Consider the following 5,406-nt stretch of genomic DNA (forward strand, 5'->3'; position numbering starts at 1 on the left):
TTAGGCAGTCCCTCGGAGTCGAGGATGACTTGCTTCCACAGTAGCATGAGTTCTAAGGTGGCTGATGAGTCCAATGAGGGATCTACAGACTCTGTCACAGATGGGGCAGGTGGTGGTTGAAGGGATGGCTGGGTGGAGTGCTTGTTTTGCCATAAGCTCCTTTTGCTGTTTGTACTTGACTTACGCATGCTCCCGATGAAGAGACTCAAAGTGTTTGGCGCATTCCCGAATGCTGCTTTTCCACTTTGAGCGGTCGTGGGCCAGGGATTCCCAAGAGTCAGTGGGGATGTTACATTTTTTAAAGGAGGCTTTGAGGGTGTCCCCGAAGTGTTTTCTCTGCCCTCCTGAGGCTCGCTTGCCGAGATGGAGCTCAGAGTAGAGTGCCTGTTTCGGGAGTTTTGTAACAGGCATGCAGACTACGCGGCCCACTCATTGGAGCTGATTGTGCGTGATCAGTGCTTTGATGCTGGGGATGTTGGCCTGAGAGAGAATGCTGACATTGGTGTGCCTATCCTGCCAATGGATTTGCAGGATTTTGCAGAGGCAGCGTTGGTGGTACTTCTCCAGTGCTTTGAGGTGCCTATTGTACATAGTCTATGTCTCTGAAGCATAAAGGAGGGCAGATATCACTACTGCTCTGTAGACCATGAGCTTAGTGCTGGGTTTGAGTTCCTGGTCTTCAAACACTCTTTTCCTCAGGTGACTGAAGGCTGTACTGGCACACTGAAGGCGGTGTTGGGTTTTGTCATCAATTTCTGCCCTCGCTGACAGGAGGCTGCCATGGTATGGAAAGTGATCCACTCTGTCCAAGGTCTTGTCTTGGATCTTGGTGATCGGGGGGCAGTACTGTGAAGCAGGGGCAGGTTGGTAGAGAATCTTTGTCTTATGGATGTTTAATGTAAGGCCCACATTCTCGTACGCTTCAATAAAGGTGTCAGCGATGGTTTGGAGTTCGGCCTCTGAGTGGTTTGCAAACACAAGTGTCATCTGCATACTGTAATTCAGTGACAGAGGTTGGGAGAACCTTGGTACTCGACTGGAGGCAACGGAGGTTGAACAATTTCCCATTCGCCTTGTAGATTAACTCCACTCTAGTGGGGAGCTTGTTGGAGGTTAGATGAAGCATTGCAGCGAGGAAGATTGAGAAGAGCCTAGATGTAATGGCACAGCCTTGCTTGACCCTGGTCTGCACTTGTATTGGGTCTGTGGTGGATCCATTGGTAAGGATCATGGCTTGCATGTCATTGTGAAGCAGGCAAATTTTTGAGGACAGCCGAATTTGAGGGGGACACTCCATAATCCCTCTTGGTTGACAGAGTCGAAGACCTTTTTAAGGTCAAAGAAAGCCATGTAGGTGCTGCTCCCTACATTTTTCTTGGATTTGTCACGTCCATTGTGCCTCTAAGTAGGCGGAATCTGTATTGCGACTCTGAGAGGAGCCCTTCAGCCACTGAGAGGAGACAATTGAGGAGGATTCTTGCGATAATTTTCCCTGTGGCAAACAGCAGGAAGCCTCCTCTGTGATTACCTCTTCATGAGGGGTGCTGATGCCAATTGTAACACCTCAGCTGTGAGCAGCGAATTCAACACAGACTGCGGATCGAACCTGGGATCTTCTGGTCCAGTTCAGTTATCATCAAAATCTGGAGTAAGGGATACTGCGGAGGGATATCACAAGTGAAGGGAAGAGGGAGTTGAGCTATGGACCCTGCCGGTACCGGCTTGTGTCACCGCTTTAAGAGACGGAGGGGGCGTGGCGACGGGGGGGGGGGGCCGGAAGTGGCTGCGCCGGCGCCGCCACACAATAAACCGCAACGGTCGGAGCGCGCATCGCTGACCCGGCTCACCACACCCTGAGACACAGACCGGACCCGGCTCACACCCTGAGACACAGACCGGAACGGCTCTGCTCGGCTCACCTCACACCCTGAGATACAGACCGGACCGGAGCGGCTCGGCTCACCTCACACCCTGAGACACAGACCGGACCGGAGCGGCTCTGCTCACACAGACACGAACCGGCGGCGGAGCCCCTGATCGGAGCTCGAGGCGGGGGAGCCCGTTGACTGGAGCGCGCGGCGTGGGAGCAGCACATCCAGCCACTGACTGAGTGACCGGGGGCCGCAGACAGAGCCAGTGAGTGCGGGGCAGGGACGGGCGAGGGGCGGTGGCGATGCTGATGATGCGGTGGCGCGGCCTGCGGGATTAAAGAGGAGAATGGATTACCCCCCCCCCCCCCCCCAACCTTCCCCCGGCCACTGAGGGACAGTTCCCCCCCCCCCCCCCCCCCAAGGTCCCTGAGGGACAGTCTCTCTCTCTCTCTCCCCCTCCAAGGTCCCTGAGGGACAGTCTCTCTCTCTCTTTCCCTCCCCCCCCAAAAGGTCCCCGAGGGACAGTCTCTCTTCCCCCCCCCGCCCCCCCTCCAAGATCCCTGAGGGACAGTCTCTCTCTCCCTCCAAGGTCCCTGAGGGACAGTGTCTCTCTCTCTCTCTCTCCCTCCAAGGTCCCTGAGGGACAGTCTCTCTCTCTTTCCCTTCCCCCCCCCCCCCCCCAAAGGTCCCCGAGGGACAGTCTGTCTTCCCCCCCCCCCAAGATCCCTGAGGGACAGTCTCTCTCTCTCTCCTCCCCTGCCACCCCCCAAGTCCCTGAGGGACAGTCTCTCTCCCCCTCCAAGGTCCCTGAGGGACAGTGTCTCTCTCTCTCTCTCCCTCCAAGGTCCCTGAGGGACAGTGTCTCTCTCCTGCCAAGTCCCTGAGGGGCAGTCTCTCTCTCTCTCTCTCTCTCTCTCTCTCTCTTTCCCCCCCCCCCCCCCCAAAGTTCCCTGAGGGACAGCCTCTCTCTCTCTCCTCCCCTGCCACCCTCCCAAGTCCCTGAGGGACAGTCTCAGTCTCAGTCTCTCTCTCTCTCTCTCTCTCTCTCTCTTTCCTTCTCCCCCCCCCCCCCCCCCAAGTTCCCTGAGGGACAGCCTCTCTCTCTCCTCCCCTGCCCCCCCCCCCCAAGTCCGTGAGGGACAGTCTCAGTCTCTCTCTCTCTCTCTTTCCTTCTCCCCCCTGCCCCCCCCCCCCCAAAGGTCCCTGAGGGACAGTCTCTCTCTCCTGCCACCCCCAAGTCCCTGAGGGACAGTGTCTCTCTCTCTCTCTCTCTCTCCTGCCCTGCCCCCCCCCCCCAAAGGTCCCTGAGGGACAGTCTCTCTCTCTCCTGCCCAAGGTCCCTGAGGGACAGTCTTCTTTCTCCCTGACACCCCACACCCCCTGCAAGGTTCCTGAGGGGCAGTCTCTCTCTCTCCCACCCAAGGTTCCTGAGGGGCAGTCTCTCTCTCTCCCACCCAAGGTCCCTGAGGGACAGTTTCCTTCCCCCCCTGGTCCCTGAGGGACAGACTCTTCTCTCTTTCTTCCACCCCCCCCCCCCCCCGGTTCCTGAGGGACAGTCTCCTTTCCCCCTGACCCCCCTGGTTCCTGAGGGACAGCCTGCCCCAAACAAGTTATTGGGGTGGGGAGATCATATTCTACTCTCATCTGATACACGCAAGTACTTTTTAGCAGGGATTATTGGATATTGATCAGGAATAAGATTCCGGGCTGATATTTCACCCCCTAGGGTCATTCCTGGCTTTACCCTCCTGCAGTCACTGAGGGACAGTCTCCTTAAATCCATGATAACTGTTTGCACAATATAGTTGTGTTTGTTGGAAGTGACTCAGTGTGGTGGGAATTGGAGTGGGGTGTGGATCCTGGCTGGTACTGGAAGTGATGGGTCTTGGGTAGCAATTTGCAAGTCACAAATCTACTGACTGACTGTCTCAAACATCTGCTGCATATCCAACAATGCGATTGAAATTCACATCTCGGCCTTGCAGTAACAAAAAACACAATCTGTATCTGCCTGTGTTAACTGTCAGGCAGAAGCTCAACTCTGGCAACTTTGGATCCAAGTTTTTGGGGATTGTTTTCCTGTTGGTTTGGCAGAACGCTTGATCTCTGATGTTGTGCACTTATGTCCTTAATGTTCAAAATAGTGGAACTTTACTTTTCATATGTTCTGTGTCCTTCAGGTACTGAGCTCGACTGTCCATATAGTTAATAGACCGTTTGTAGTTCTACTGTAGGAAATGGGTTTAATTCTTTGAACATGCTTGGATGCAGTATAACCTTTTTCGCTGCCAACTTTCTCCCTATCAAAGTTGCGGACTCATACTAGGATACAGTTCCTTGGGTGACAGGCTCCTTCCAGTGCTTCACCGATCTAGCCTTCACGTGAGCCTGGATGTGGTATTGGCAGGTTATTGGAAATGGGGAGGGGTGGGGAGATCATATTCTGATACACACAAGTACTTTTTAGCAGGGATTATTGGATATTGATCAGGAATAAGATTCTGGGCTGATATTTTACCCCCTTCCTTTCCTCCTAGCTCTCTCTCATTATGTCTGTCCCCCAGATATATGCAGTTTATATAGTTTTTAACCATTTTGGGAAAGGGTAAGTAAATACATTTTATATATGTCTTTAAAAATGTTCTATTTAACAACAGCAACAACTTGTATTTATGTAGCGTCTTTCATGTAGTGAAACATCCCAAGGTGCTTCACAGGAGTATTGAAACCGAACCATGTAAGAAGAAATTAGGGCAGGTGACCAAAAGCTTGATCAAAGTGGTAGGTTTTAAAGAGCGTCTTGAAGGAGGAAAGAGAAAGGCACGGTGAGGTTTAGGCAGGGAATTCCACAGCTTAGGGCCAGAAGACGTGGCCACCAATGGATGAGCGATTTATAAGCAGATATGCTCAAGAGTGCAGAATTAGAGGAGCGTGGACATCTGGCACGGTGAGGAGGAGGAGATTGAGGTTGAGGAGGAGGAGGTTGAGGTTGAGGTTGAGGTTGAGGAGGAGGAGGTTGAGGTTGAGGAGGAGGAGGTTGAGGTTGAGGTTGAGGTTGAGGAGGAGGAGGTTGAGGTTGAGGTTGAGGAGGAGGAGGAGGTTGAGGTTGAGGTTGAGGAGATTGAGGTTGAGGAGGAGGAGATTGAGGTTGAGGAGGAGGAGATTGAGGTTGAGGAGGAGGAGATTGAGGTTGAGGAGGAGGAGATTGAGGTTGAGGAGGAGGAGATTGAGGTTGAGGAGGAGGAGATTGAGGTTGAGGAGGAGGAGATTGAGGTTGAGGAGGAGGAGATTGAGGTTGAGGAGGAGGAGATTGAGGTTGAGGAGGAGGAGATTGAGGTTGAGGAGGAGGAGATTGAGGTTGAGGAGGAGGAGATTGAGGTTGAGGAGGAGGAGATTGAGGTTGAGGAGGAGGAGATTGAGGTTGAGGAGGAGGAGATTGAGGTTGAGGAGGAGGAGATTGAGGTTGAGGAGGAGGAGATTGAGGTTGAGGAGGAGGAGATTGAGGTTGAGGTTGAGGAGGAGGAGATTGAGGTTG

General features: G+C 53.4%; 1 protein-coding gene across 1 annotated transcript in view; it reads left to right on the forward strand.

Annotated features, from left to right (window-relative positions):
* Window positions 1–1,897: 1,897 nt before the first annotated feature.
* The window catches only part of raph1a (Ras association (RalGDS/AF-6) and pleckstrin homology domains 1a), a 342,525-nt gene continuing 339,016 nt past the window's right edge, over window positions 1,898–5,406 (forward strand). The window contains exon 1 of the mRNA XM_070876085.1: window positions 1,898–2,136. The gene's annotated coding sequence lies outside the window, so the exon portion shown is untranslated. The remainder of the gene's footprint in view (window positions 2,137–5,406) is intronic.

This window comes from Pristiophorus japonicus, chromosome 3 (genome assembly GCF_044704955.1).
Source record: "Pristiophorus japonicus isolate sPriJap1 chromosome 3, sPriJap1.hap1, whole genome shotgun sequence".
Classification (NCBI taxonomy): Eukaryota; Metazoa; Chordata; class Chondrichthyes; family Pristiophoridae; genus Pristiophorus; species Pristiophorus japonicus.